The following is a 13,342-nucleotide window of genomic DNA, read 5'->3' as shown; positions in this document are numbered from 1 at the left end:
GATGGAAAATGTCCTTTGTAGTCAGGAATGAGACTTCCTTACACAAGGATCGTTTACATTTGTAAACAAGTGTACAAGAGGATATGTTGTAATGAATGTAGTCATGGCCTGTGACTCTGGACAACAAAACCTTATGGGTCCATTTTTAGAATATGTTTACAGAATCTGAAAGCTGAATACATAAGATCTCTATTGATGTATGAGTTGTTAGAATAGGAAAATATCTGGCTGAGATACAACAGTTTAAAACTCTGGTATCTGAGAGTGCAGAAAAATCTAAATATTGAGACAATCGCCTTTGAAGTTGTTAATCTGAGGCTCTATGACAGACCATCCACTCACAAAAACAAAGTTTTATATATTTAAATAAGGAAATTTACAAAAGATCTTTACATAATATCCTAATGATCTTTGGCACAAAAGAAAAATCAATAATTTTAACCCGTACAATGTTTTTTTGTCTTTTACTAAAAAAATTAAAGTGCTACACAAGACAAGAACCAATCCAGGGTCACTCACATGAATGAAGTTGGTCCGGAAAAAAATCTATGAAGACGCATCAAATGTCACATTCATGATTTAACTTTACAAGATTTTACGGCAACAACAAAAAACAAGACAAGACACAGATTAAGAAATATTAAAACAAATATCATTGTTCTCTGTGTATCCGGTCATCAGTGCCAAACGTTTTGTGTGATCACAACTGTCCTTAACATGTATATTACATTCAACTCCATTCCTAAAGACTGCTTTCCAGAGAACTGCACTTCACCGATTATTGTTCGACCTTTAGTTTGATATTGTTTACTTTGAGCTCTATGACAGAGGGAAGAAACATGCCCCAGGAGCTCGCTAGCTCTTATCTGACTGATAGGACAGCACCCGTGGGAGTTTCCCAGCCGAGCGCAGAGGAGCATGGCGACGGTTGCTGTTTAGAGGTATCTGGTTGCCCCTCTCGCTTTCTCCCGCCTGCATGTTTGCCTCATCCCTGCCTTTAACCTGTCGTGTAATATAAGAAATTGAACAGTTAAAGCTTTCTTTTGGACGAAACAAAAATAGTATAACTATTCATGCGTAACATATACATGCATGTGTAAACACATATTTACAATCTCTCAAAGGCGTTTCACATTTTTAAATAAGTTACATCGACAAATAACACGAAGACATCTAAATATGATCCAAATACAAATATCACAGACACGGGATAAAACAATACCACGGCGAATATCGTTGCAAAACAGCACAAGTTCCAATCTGCGTCACAGTCCAATCCTCGGCCCAGACGCCTGTGGGTTAACTCCATCATGAGTCTCATCCCTCAACATATCGCCTCCTCCCCATGTGATGAGGCAGCCGGGGATGCTCTCCCCTCCAGCCTGCTTGTGCCATTGTGCAACCAGCGTGTGCCAGAGCTCTGGTCTGTGGCGTCTAATGCAGCATCAACAGCTGCAGTGCAACCTCTGCCTCGCACACACACTCCGATGTAACCTGGGGACGGCGCTGCTCGACACGCAACAGGTTTCGGACGAGAAAATATGTTTTCTGAAAGGCTCACGCTGTCTTCTGCATGACAGCAGAGATGACGTGCGAAGTTGCAGACGTACAGTAAGATGCTGCTTTGACACCATGCATCTAAACAGGAAGCACGGTGGTCAGCTACCGGAGGAAGAAGGCAAGTGATTGACGGTGCCAAATAACAGAACAACTCCGCATCGAGGAGACAGCGTCAGATAAATAACTAGAACATAGAATCAAGTATATAGGATAAAAAACCCTCAACCAGATTCCGTCAATTGATACTACGTAGTAATATCTGATGCACAATAAAGAATTTAAAGAACAAGCATGTTTTACTTTAACTGCGTAACTCATTTCTATTAAGTACAGCTCTCTAAAACAATAACAATCCAACGTCATACAGTACTCCCAAATAACACCATTACCTTTCGACCAATCGGATTAATCGTCCATCCGATAATCCAATAGGACTCGCAGCAGCAGAAGCAGCGGATAGGAGGAGGCATCTGTCACTCACTCCTCTGATGCGGCTGCTTTAGGAAGTCTAGCGCATGTGAACTGGACGCCTGCCAGTGCACAGTCACTAAGAGAGCAAGGTAAACAATTTCTCTCTGTATCTCCCTCTCTCTCACCCGCTCGCCCTTTCCCTCTCATTCTAGCTCTTTCCTCCATTCCCTCCCATGACATGTACACCCTTTTTTTTTAAATGACCCTAACTTAGGACACGAACTACGATATAAGGTGCGACACACGGAGAGAGACAAACACAGATAAGAAAACGCAGTAAACATACGACTGCGTCATTACATGTGTTTCCCGTAATTCGGCGGAAAGATTTTAAAAGGTGAAACTGCAACAAAACTGTCCCATTTCCCAGCACTATCTGGAGCCAAAAGATTGTATTTGGGTTCCTAGTGGCTTAAAAATATCTCGAGTCGCACTTGTCCTCATTTCCACCTGAGCTTTTACAGTCTGCGTAGGATAAAACGCAGGGCACCAAACCTTAACTTATTTCAAAAGTGGTCGTACCCGTTGTCTAAAGAAAGTGATCTCTCATCAGCCCTTTCTGAGTTTGTGATGTATCACTTACCTGTACGGTCACAGCGTTTCTATACAATGGCGTGTGTATAGATACACAACAACATCGTCTGTAAACCTACGTGTACAATGTAGACACTTTCGATGTTGGATCACACAAAGATCGAAACATTTACAGTACATGCATCCTAAAGTCTTCACGCCTTTATCGAAGGAACATTCGAGAGCAGCGTTCGCTTTGTTAACGCATTATATTGTTCATAGTTTTTTGCTCGTTCGCATCACAAAAACCTCGCGACGCCATCACACACCCAGCCTCGGACTCACACACACCAAACCTCTGAATCACGCACTCAAGCGTGGACTGTTTAACTACATCACATTCTCAGCATCCATGTTTGAGCAGCGATTCTGGAGAACGGATGAAATCGTGAAATCAGAGAGAGTGAAAGTGTGGAGAGGAAAGCGACGGAGAAGAAAAGAAGTGGATGGAAGGCAGACGGACCGATAGATGGAGGTCTGGGACACACTCACAGGTAGGAGAAATCGCACATGTCCGAATCCTCTCCTCCAAGCTGCTGTTTTCCTCTCGACGTGAAAAAGTGACGTAGCAACTAATCCAAAATCTCTCTCCCTTTCTCTCTTGCTCTCTCTCTCCACCGGTCCTCCACCCTCTCCCGCTCGCTCTATTTTCATCTTGTTGCAACAGCAGAATCGCTCTGTTATTTCCAGACAGACACATGTCGGCATAAATAGATCACTGATACACACATATGAACACAAACGCTGTGATCACCCAGACAGATAGTTATGGCGAGAACTCCCACAATCCCTGTGTATACTCCCTCACTTAGTCTCCGTCTAGCTCTCTCGCTCATTGTGACGCAGCACTTAATTCTTGGGTCTTTTTTGCTGTTACGGCAACACAAACGTGGCTTCTTGAAAAAAAGGCTCGCTGCAACATAATGAGCGATAAAGAGCGAGACTGAGATGGAAACAGAGCCGTTTGATAACAGTTTGCTTCTGTCTGGTGTCCTCTTCTCCCCTCTGTCCTCCTATAACTGTGTCTACCCATCATCCCCCCCATATCTTTAGCGTCTCATCTGCCTCTCCGAGAACACTCTGGTGTCTCGATGAACTGAGACGACCGTGTTCCTCTGATCACCTGACAGCCTCCAGCTTTTAAAGGCACATCGCAGAGCTGGGTTATGTAACAACTGGGCTGTTTTGTTTCTTGTGTTTTTAATCTCAGTTTATTTCCTCGGCCTGTTCGAAATGTCCCAGGCTGTCGGGGGAGAGCTAAATCAGATCATATGGGTTGGGACGGAAGGACTTTATTGGAATTATAAACAAGAAAACTGGCAATATGGCAACATTATTCTGTTAGATCGATATGTAGCTGGATGGATCTTTAAACTTTTTTATATTATATGATTGTTTTTAAATCATGGAACGTCTCAACACCGGTATCTAATAGGTTTCCTCTTCCTGTTTTAGGACTACATGGCTTCCTGTAACCATGGAGACAGACAGCATAGATGATGTAACCGAATTCAAAACCAAAATTACGTAAAGGAAAAAGGAAGCATAAATGTTTGTAATCACATAAAATTTTGTGATTTAGCAAACACGGCATGCAATTTATCGCATTAAAAGATAAGCATACTAAATATTAAGTTGCTTCGGGAACAGATGCTAGAGCAATAGTTAAAAAAATAAATAAATGTTTATTATAACAAATCACACAAAACAATATCTGTAAATATCTCAATTTGTTGACACAAAAAGTGCTAAATTTCTGAAAAAAATATTTAGTATTATTTGTTTATATAAAAAAAAAGATATTGTGATATATCGCCAAAGTGAACGTGTCGGTCCACGATACCCGCGAAGTGAAAACTTGATATTGTGACGACAGCGCTAAAGAATGTTAAATAAATGAAATAGATAATATTCCTTCTTTTTGCAAACGGGCAAAGACAAGAGACAGAGAAAAACGTCAATACTTGGCTGGTTGACATGGACCACCGTAGCTAAAAATGCCATTTTGTTCCAAATATTTTGTTCTGTCTCTATATAAACCTATAAGTAGTCATGAATTTTAACAAAATAATTTTGGGTAAGCAACATTTCATTAAAGTATAACACGTTTAACCAATATCTGCTTGATTTTGAGAGTGATGCATTAAATTTTATTTTCTTCTATTCTGCATTGAGTACATTCTGTACGTAAACTCAAGATTTTTAAGGTGCAACCAGCCAATCGGTTTAATCAGAATGTTATTTTCCTCAGGCTCCAGAGTTAGTCAGACATCATGGACAACTCTGTTGGTTTCTGGTGGCTAGCTTTTCTCTACTCTAATAGACCGGAAGCACCAGCTCTCTAGAACAAGATATTAGAACGTCTATCGTATCAAAAAAGACAAACACAGGCACTAAATCTCTCCAAACCTAAAAACTCTATGCTCTGAGTAGCCTGACACACTTTCACGTGGACTACGATTCCCAGCATGCACCTCCCTTTGACAGCTCAATCTAAGTGTGGAAGTGAGGCAGGTCAGTTGGCAGGGTGCACAGCCGCCCGCAGTCTGGCATCAGCAGTCAATGATAATCCTCCTCTCTGTTCCAGTTTATATGTGAGAGCCGCACAGTATGAAACGGAACTATATGAACTATGTGATGTTATTCTTGGATATCTTTAATTAACATCTTGTAATCAAACGTCTGCTTAACGCCCGGAGGAACTTCTATGTTGGTTTAATGGCTTTTTGAATAACCCCTTATTGCATTACAAATTGGCACCAAAAACACGGCCAACCGTGTATTGATTGGGGCATAAAAATGGAGGAAGATCCCACCGCAAATAGATGTTAAATGGATCTAGAACCAACTGGACTTGCAGACGGAACAAATTTACTTTCATTTAAGTTTGAAAAAAGCATTGTGTCAAATTCATCAAATATGTTTTGATTGGTTGTGGCAGAAAAATTCGGTATAAAATATTAATGTAATGTAGTTTGAGGTTTGATCTCGGCTCTCATCTTTTTAAAGTCTCTGCCCTATTTTAATGGCTGTTTTGTGGTAAATAAACAAGACGGAACATTTGAATAACAAGAAACATTCTGTCGTTATCAACACAAGTGATTCGATTTTGAACTTTACTGTCTGTGTTTGTTTGTCAACCATATGTGCTATCTAGGGCCCTTCCTGTTGTTATTAATACAGTCATCATTTAGCACCGAACAGCAGGTGGGTTAATTTTAGTAGCGTCATCTTTACATAGTATTCCACTTCCTGTAGGCTTAATGTCAAACGGTAGGGGAGCCCGGCTCGATGACTACAATGGTCTGACAGGCCTCGACTGATTCTCAAATCTCAGAGCCCGAGTGACGCACTTTCGAGATAGCTGCCACAGTGTACGCTCGGAGCGCATGACAGGATGGGATGAAGATCTTGGCAGACAGAATACAGCGTAGAGCCACTTTTAAAAGACTGATATTTTGTTTATATTGGGTGGAGGGCAATCTGGATGTGACTAACCTTTCGTCTGCTTGTTTGGTTTGGACAGCCGTAGAAGATTTAAACTGCAGATTCACAACTCCAAAACAAACCCACAACCAAAGAGGGGTAAATATGCATTATGGACAGTAATGATTTTATTCTTTATTACAAACCGATACGAACAACATGTAAACACATACCTTTATGGTGTTATGGTCTCGGTCCGTCCTGGATCCACTGAAAAATAGAAGAATACTATGTTCACAAATGAAGCAATAAACTATGTACAGAAATATTTTAAGAACGTATGAAAAGTATTTATAACATTAAAAAGCAATCAAATTGTATTTTATATTGTTTGAGTGATGAAGTAACATTCAATGTTATTCCAGTCTGGTATCCATAATGTAATATTTTGGAACAGACCTTTTTCAAGTTTCTCATATTGTGGCAACACGTGTAACTGTATAGTAGAAAGTAAATGTAACAATAAATTGACTCTTAGACAAGACTTGACCTGTTTTGAACAGCATTCATTTATGCTACTTTCGGTCCATGAAATCCTTAATCAGCCACAGAGCCTTTCAATTACCAGCCAATTACCTTCTCACGTTCCCTTCTACGTCACATCTGAACGAAAGAACTGTCTGCTCTCAATGCTAAATTCTTTAACACTAATAAACTCAAGCCCCTTTCCAGCTGACTTCTCCAATATGTGCGATCACACAAAGCAAAACAGCGCCACACCGCGACAGAAGAAAGTACATCCCTGCTTTGTTTACATCACAAATAAAAGGTGCGCACTTCACTAAAAACACTATGAGCTGGGAATTTCGTGACTAACAGAAGGATAAAACGTCACACAAAACATCCATAAGTGAAAATAAGCACAAGAGAATTACAAAGTTATATAAACGTGGTCATAATATTAGGTATCATAAGCCGCGACTGAGCAAGGTTTCCATGCAAACTGGAGACAATTTCTGCGCACCAATTTGTTTACTCGACCGACGCGTGTTAGAAACCTTTACACGATTAATACTGATGAGAAAAGATCAATCTGACCTGATGGACGGTATTCCGACGGGAAAGCTGTCTGATGAGGCTTTCAGTTCGGATGAAAACATGGGTCTGGGCAAAGCGCATTGGCTGGTAAATAAGAACTGCGTAACGTCCTATCTTCGCCATGCCAAGTAGGCTAGTCCATCCACGCGCGCACGCATACACACCTTTGTCGCATCAGAAAGCCCTCCTCCCTGCAGACCCCACCTTGATCTGTTCTCGACTAAGAAGGAACGCATCTATACTATTTTTAAGTAAAAGCAATGATGAAGTCATTTATGATGTCATTACATTGGATTATTCCGAAGAGATCTCAATACACACACATAACGCTACTTTTGTTTCACAGCATCATTATAATGAAGCACATGGACATGGATACGATTACATTGGCAATACTGATCATTTACAACAACAATGACATTCTTGAATAAGCAATTCTGTCTTTGCGCGTAAACACAGTTTAACCAAACTTAAGCAACCTGCCACATTACAACGCGTGTTTTCTTCTGATGTTGGATCAACGCAATGCTCACGGACTTCACATCTTTCTTTAATAAATTCCCCATTTACCTGAACAGCCGTATCGTTGAGTGCACTACCACATGACGAGCGCGTGCGGTGGACGAACTCCTTTTATCATCTTTAAATCGTCTATAACGCACCTTGTTGCCGAGCGCATAGAATTTTCCACAGCGCAGCCCCGCCCATCCGCACACACCCCCGTTTTCTGATTGGCCGGCGGTCCAGAACGCAGTGTTTCGTCAGCAGAATCACATGCTTTTGACGCATGTTTACAAACACTCGACCGAATCACATGTCGCAGGGCAATTTCGACAAAATTTTGCCGCCTCTGGTTAACAAGTATTGCTCACCAAAAAAAGTTTGCTTTGGGCGACACCCGCCTGTGTGTCGGGCCGCTTTAAATCGTTGGGTGACACGAAATGCGACGTTTTCGTAAAAACAGAGGTGTGCGAACCTATAAATGACTGTTTGATAATAATATTGATGCGATTATAACATGATAAATCAAGCAAGATTATACAGCACGATTAAACCGGAAGTTTTTGTGAATCAACTTGCGCGCGCGCGATGGTAGCCGCTTTCTCCCATGCCTCGTTGAGCTACATATATCATCAAATATAAAGCACATCTTTAAAATTAAACCTCAAATGATGTCTTTTAACTCATCTTGCCTCGATCTGGAATGTTCTGGTGATTCTCGTTTCTGAGGAAGACGCTGGTTTTGCTACAGTGCGGCACGTCACACCCTCATGGTATACATACTACATGGGTGACAATTAAACTCATATAGTTAAAAAATTTGTTTTGTTTTTTTGATAAATAATACAATCTTTGTTCAAGCTGCATTTTACAAATTTTATTGAAAATAAATATATTAAAATAGATATTGCCAGATATAGGATTACTTACAGTACGATCCTTATAAAACGAACCTTGTTTTTTTGTACATAGTTAAAGTATAGTAAGCATATTATTGGTTATGGTTTGGTTAAAGTTTTACTACAATGCCAAATTTAAAATGCTTAGTGTAGTTAAACATGATTGTTTCGTAATGGGTAATTCCCTCTTTATCGCAGCAGAGGGCGACATTTGCCCAATAAAATCACAACAGGCTAATGGATCAGATAACATTCATAGACTGTGATGGAAATGTTTTGAGTTCACTCTGGACCCTATACATTAAAGGACCACCCCACCTGTTTAAACTGCTCACGACATATTTAGCTTTTAATACAAATTGATGCACATTATTCTTTCAAGGCCCTGTGCTGAGGTTAAGTAAGGGCAAGACATTTTTGTCGCTTCAATGAGCTGAAAATAACACTAATATAAATTAAATGATGCAATTAATTATATTATCATGACATAATTATTAATAATTAAATGCGGCTTCTTTTACCAAAACACTTTTACCCCATTTGGATGTAGTCAAGTCAGTGCTAATATAGAGAGAGTCAATTTTATGATTACAATAGACTGGAATGTTGGATCATGTTAAGATTTGAGCTAAAGTGACGCTTGACTTGGGTGCGTTGCAGAGAACAGGAAATGAAATCGTGTGCATTGCATCATGGTAGAATGGAAGAGAGAGATGTTTTCCACATTCTTTTGGCAGATGCTCGTTCACGTGGTCTCAGTTCGTAAGTTGTTGTTCAAAATGGTCTCAAGAGTTTTAACAACATGCCTATAGAGCAATTGCTGTAATCGTTGTTTTCGTCATAGTGCTGCTGATCTTTAGTGTTCATAGGTAACAGTGTTTGTGAGGTCTTTGTATATATGTATTTAAATACACACACATATGTTTTCCCTAATAATAGGCACATCTTGAATGGTAATCTAAATGTACAAGCGTGCTTAATTCTACATATTTCTGAATGCACTTGTTGTGGAGAGTGGTCATGCATGTTTTAGCCAACAGGTGCAAACTTTGCATGTGATAACTGATAGCATGCTCGAATCTCAGAGCTGCAGTAAAACATTACGATCCTCTAATATTCTTAAACTATACCGCTGTCATATGGCAGGGAATTACGAGTTTGTCCACGCCCAGTCTCCCGAAACACCTCTTCACAGGCTCTTTTGGAATGAGCTCAGTCAGGCATGTTGGGAGGTACTTTCAATAAATGAAGATATATGAACGTGCGGTTTCCAGTGTTGGCAACTCGACTCTAATGCTATACGCAGTTTCTGAAATGCACGTTTTGTCTATGTGTCTACAAATGACATACAAATAATGTTTGTCACGTATGTGCTCACCCAAAGAAATATGTTATTGCTCAGAGGTTGCACATACGTGTCTGTGTGAGTCTTAGTCATTTTTAATTAATTAAAATATGTACGCTGTCTCAAAAGTTTTCCCTAAAAATCCTCATGAGAATCATTTTAGGAACATTTGACAAACGTGCACGTCAAACATCTTTTGTCACGAATAAGACATTTGTTGGCATACAGTAAGATTATAAAGTTATAACATTGAACTTGATTTAGAGGAATTGATGAGAAATCTTGGACTTTTCAATGCAGAATTTAGTGTCTTGGCCAATTTGAACACAGTTTGATAAATCTCTTTAAAAACATGCTGTGTGTCATATTTGGAGGATTTATTGTCAGAAGAATGCAATATAATATACACAAATGTCTTCAGAGGTGTATAAAGACGTTATATTTTTATAATCTTAGAATGAACTATTTCCATCTACAAACACAGCGGGTCCCCTTGCATGGAATTCTCCATGTTGTTTCTACAGTGGCCATAAAGGGACAAACTGCTCTACAGAACGTGTTTCGTAAATACGTTATCTCCTTCAGCAAAGAAGCGAAAATGACATTTTAGTTCTCTGTCAGCCACCGTAGTTCCATTTCTCCTCCTACGACCAAATTCCGAAAGTTAGGTCTGGAATTCAGCCCATCATTCAACACCCTTTTATGACCCTCGCAGTAAACCCATTGCCCCCCAAGTCACGTATAGCTGTGGATTATGTGTCCGCTATATTATTTGAACACACAGTCTCACTCCCCTTAGCCATCGAGTGACAGCCCGTGTCTGGCATTCATAACTTGCAGCTTTAGACTGGAAGGAACAGAGGAATGATGTGAGAACATTGAGATGGAAAGATGGATTCATCTGAAAGGCTAACCAGTCATGATAGTCCAGATGACATTAGATGTCCTGCAATAATAAAAGACAACAGTTGACTATGTTGTCTGGATTTGTGTGACTTGTTGCTGATACAATTTTCCTTAAGATTCATTTAGTCTGGTTATGGTAAACATGATTTAGAAAATTTCTAGGTATTTGGCACGACATGGATTACACAAGTTTGTTCCATCTTCTGAGCGTCTTGTTAAATTATTACTTTATCACTAAATGTCCAGTGATGCGTATACGTGCATCACTTCCTCATTGTTGTGGAATTCTTCTTTTAGGAGGGGGTTTTAAACCGGGGGGAACCAACGAATGGGGGAAATCAGATATATTTCCTGTTCAGATCTGTTGGGACCAGATGTTATCCTACAGCACGAGATAAGGAAAGGGTCAACATAAAGTGTTCGAAACGCTGAGAAAAGCAGGAAGTTGGTAAACATTCTAAAGCCCACCGATTCCTAATAGACACCTACTGAGAATGCATCTTATAACGGGGACAGACCGGTCACAAGAAACTGCTTTCTGTAGATAAGAGCATGCATCACGCCATACATTATCCGTGTTTACTTTGGATTACAATGCTTTGATTTCTAGCTGAAATGATTTAGGAAGGATGTCATCTTTTATCTCTGTGGCACTGGCTTGACATGTTATGGCGCGACATTATAGGCCTAAATCTCTCTATAGAAATATCACGTTTAGTGTCAGGCTATGATCGTCGACCCATAAGGAATATAAGCATTTTGCTATATGGTGCAAGAGGAGTTCATGTAAAACAAAAGATTTTGTCATTTTCTCACTCTTTCAGTATTTGTACTATGCACTATCATTTTGATTACATCAATCCTTTCGAATGAGAGGTGGTCGTCAATACGTGCTGTACGTTATCAGAACAGCACAAACCCATGATGCCGCTGTGATATTTATGTTCGTTTCAAACGTTCCAGTCAAAACATATGAGGTAGTGCTGCACTTTGACCCCTCACATTGACATATCATCAGAGTCAGCGTCTGTCTCCCCTTCATCTGCCTTCACCCGCTGTGACGACATCGGACTCCGGGGATTGTCCTCCCTTGACTGCTGTGACCTGAAGCCTTCAGCTCTCTCTCTGTTTCTCAGTGAGACTCTCTAAGCATCGGAGAGAGAAAACTCAATGAGCCTCACAGCTGCATCAACACACAGACCCGCCCTTAGAGGCCCGACGGCCAGATAAAACACCCTGCTGCCTTGTGTGGGAGTGTGTGTGAAGGAGTGTGTTTAATCTCTGACACCTCCTCTAACACACACAGAAAAAGCAACATCTTTTTCCCGAAAAATAGCACATATGCATCACACTTTTTTTATTAACTAAATACTTTGATAATCTGTGACTTTGGTAGTGGACGCACAAATAAATACCAGAATTGTAAATTCTCAAAAAGTTTTGCACAAATCCTGCAGTTTGACAGGTGAGGGTTCGATTTTTCTGATAAACTAATCGAGTTATTGAAGTCTATTGATAATCTATGACCCGAACACACCCTAATGAATGTCTTTTACCAAAACATGTCAAAAAAACATCACGCAAGATTTAAAGACATGTTTTTCCTGTAGTGGAAGTACTTTTCTGATTATCGACAGCATTCCTTGTGTCCAAAAGGAGACCGTTACTATCTCAGTGTTGTTTGTTTGTGCGAAACCCATTTGTCCTGGTTTCTATTTATATAGTTCTGCTATGCTGTGGGGTGATTGTGGTTCATTCATGATTTGTAGAATATATTTAGCATGAGGGGTTCTGCATTGGCCCTGGAAGATGTGTTGGGATAATCAGAGTGGATTGTGGGTACTCCACTGTGGCCACCTATACAGTATGAAAATAGACGAATAGGAAGTATATCTGTCTCCAGTCAGGATACTGATAAGTCTTTTTGTATTTCTTTTTAGCTTTGTATGTTTTGTTTCAGAAATATATGTATATTTATCTTTATTACTTTTGATTTCTTAATATTTCTTTATGTACTGCAAAGGCTGTTGTCTGTTAGGACAAATTGCTTGGGCTGTGCCTGATTTGAAAGACACTGTAACTCATTTGCGTCTGGTAAATAAATGTTATCTAATTTCGTTTAGTAAATCTGAGTGTTGGCTTGTGGTCATGAAAGCAAGGTCGCATTTTACTCTCAATGTACTGAAGGTGATAATTACGTCACCCACTAATCTGTGCAGTCTCCTTTACGACTCACAACTTTTTATGACCCCGATTTTTTCCAAACACCTTTTCCTCTGCTTTATCTTTCATTTATTGATAATGGTGATACACTCTTAAAATAGTGTCTGCTGGGCAATTCCATGAAAATGTCAACCTTACCACAAAAAAATAAGTTTTTACCAGCGGTTATTACTCTGGTAACAGCACAGATTTTAACATTTGGTGGTTCAAATACCGATGTGAAATCTCTCTTCAAATTTTTAAAGCATTTGTTTTTATTTTTAGTGCATGATTTTTCAATTGCCATTTTCAGAATTGTCACATACATAATGCTACATATTCCTCATAAATGCAAATATAA

The 13,342-nt window shown here is 39.7% G+C and overlaps 1 long non-coding RNA gene across 1 annotated transcript; it reads right to left on the bottom strand.

Annotated features, from left to right (window-relative positions):
- Positions 1–335: 335 nt before the first annotated feature.
- Positions 336–12,513, bottom strand: LOC130409750 (uncharacterized). The gene is made up of 5 exons (XR_008904894.1): positions 7,699–12,513; positions 6,264–6,300; positions 6,103–6,160; positions 3,097–3,281; positions 336–1,002 (listed from the first exon to the last, which is right to left on the bottom strand). It is a non-coding gene; the product is annotated as an uncharacterized LOC130409750 (long non-coding RNA).
- Positions 12,514–13,342: the final 829 nt, after the last annotated feature.

The sequence above is a fragment of the Triplophysa dalaica genome, chromosome 20 (genome assembly GCF_015846415.1).
Source record: "Triplophysa dalaica isolate WHDGS20190420 chromosome 20, ASM1584641v1, whole genome shotgun sequence".
In the NCBI taxonomy this organism is placed as follows: Eukaryota; Metazoa; Chordata; class Actinopteri; order Cypriniformes; family Nemacheilidae; genus Triplophysa; species Triplophysa dalaica.
The sequence above is the reverse complement of the archived record's forward strand: the minus strand, read 5'-3'. Positions and strand labels throughout refer to the sequence as shown.